The sequence below is a fragment of the Vigna radiata genome, unplaced genomic scaffold (genome assembly GCF_000741045.1).
Source record: "Vigna radiata var. radiata cultivar VC1973A unplaced genomic scaffold, Vradiata_ver6 scaffold_702, whole genome shotgun sequence".
In the NCBI taxonomy this organism is placed as follows: domain Eukaryota; kingdom Viridiplantae; phylum Streptophyta; class Magnoliopsida; order Fabales; family Fabaceae; genus Vigna; species Vigna radiata.
Window position 1 is genome coordinate 6,251 of NW_014542979.1, and position 1,935 is coordinate 8,185.

Here is a 1,935-nt window from a genome sequence, read left to right on the forward strand (position 1 = left end):
TTGGTTAGGTATCTCTATGCAATCTCTTTAAAAGATAGTGAGGAGAACCTGAGGAACCAGACGACAAATGTAGGCATATGAGAACTGCTGCATTGTTATACTTGTCTTTCCACTTATATGTTTACTTCTTTGTCATCAACTTTTATGAATTTAATGTGAGCAATCTTTTCCCAGTCTTCACCTTCTTCTTTCTTGCACCTCTGTTTGAGCAACGGACAACCTTCAATATCGAGTGTTGAAATGGATGTGGGCAGACCCTCCTCTGGCAAGCATTGGAGTATAGGACAGTCATGAAGAGTCAATGTCTGAAGAGAGGAGAGGTGACAGAGACCCCTGTAGTCCAGTTTCTTAAGATTTGGACACTTATATATCTCTAGTTTAACAAGAGAAAGTGGGAGCAAACCTTCACCCGGAAAACACTCCAAATCCACTTTGCTAATATGCAAGTCTTTTAAGGAAGGGTTGGTTCCCCAAGCGCCCTTTAGGGAGGCCACAACTTTGGAGCAATTCACGAGATACAAGAGTTTTACATTTGATGGCAAACATTCTTCGGACAACTCCAGCGCTGGACAATTGCGTATGTACAGAAGATTAAGAGATGGAAGAAGGGCAGACATGCATTTAGGCATTGACTTCAATTTCTCCAATCCTATAATAATAAATGTCACTAGCTGAGGTACAAATAATCCTTCATTGGGAAATGATTCAAATTCAGGGCAATGTCGAATCGTCAAATACTTCAAATGATTATGAGGGTGCTCCTGCGATATCATCCGTAGATTGTAACAGTGTATTAAAGAAAGCTCGCCGAGTTTTGGGAACAAATCTAGAGGAAAGGTAGTCCTCAATTCTCAAGTCTTCCAGAAATGTCAAAAGTCCAAGGGAAGGCAACCGTAGACAATGTTTACAGTTTTGCAAGGTTAAGGACACTACATTCAATAGAGAATTATTGGATAACCAACGGGGAAATTGTGTGCCACTATAGCCATCGATTGACAAGTGCTTCAAATGTCTGGAAGGTAGCAGATTCTCAAGTACTTCTCTTTCTTTTACTGAATCCTCATTGTTCCGCGGAAAATTCCATTGTAATATCAGATTCACAATATGTGTTTTATTCTTCAAATTCATCTCATAGGGATTTGCAATATTTTCAAGATTTTTAATTGACAGCTCTCCATGAAGATCAAGTTCTAGTAATTGTTGAATACTGAACTCACTACTTTTGCCAACCTTAAAGATGCCCATCCACACGTGAAGATTCTTCAACTTTTCTAAACGGAGTGGAGCCTTTGTTAAAGTAGTTCCCTTAAGTTCAAGGCGACGCAAATTGGTGAGCTCATGCAAAGTAAAGGGCAGCTCCTTCAATTTGACACAATTGTTTAGTTTCAATTCTTGCAAGTTATAGAGTAAACAGATTGAGTCAGGAAGTCTCTCTATGTCGGTACCTGAAAGGTCTAAGGAACGGAGATGTATAAGATCGCCTATAGTGTCAGGCACCTTAATACACCAACGACATGATAAGACCCGTAAGAACTTAAAGTTGGAGATTAACTCTTCTATTGACATCGGACATTGCCACCCCCGAAAGCTTATAAATGTCCGTAACCCTTTAGCATCACATAAATTCGTATAATATTGACTAAGACCACTTACACTTACATATGATATGTGACGGGTTTTCATTGATACTCCTTTTTCACCATCAACACCTAACCTGTAGCAGATTTCACCTGAAACATATTTTGCTAAATCATTGAGAAGGTCGTGCATGACAAAATATGTTTCGTTGTACCAAGTTATTTTTTTAAAGAATGACCTTGATACTAGATCATTGAAGTAGTCTTCACCTACTTCTTCTGGAGACTTGCTTTGTTGAGAGCAATGTAGAAAATTTAGAGCCATCCATAACAAAATTAAGCTCTCCTTGTCAAACCT

At 38.9% G+C, this 1,935-nt stretch overlaps 1 pseudogene; it reads right to left on the reverse strand.

The window, feature by feature from the left end:
- Positions 1 to 17: 17 nt before the first annotated feature.
- LOC106752910 lies at positions 18 to 1,932 on the reverse strand (annotated as a pseudogene).
- Between the last annotated feature and the right edge of the window lie 3 nt (positions 1,933 to 1,935).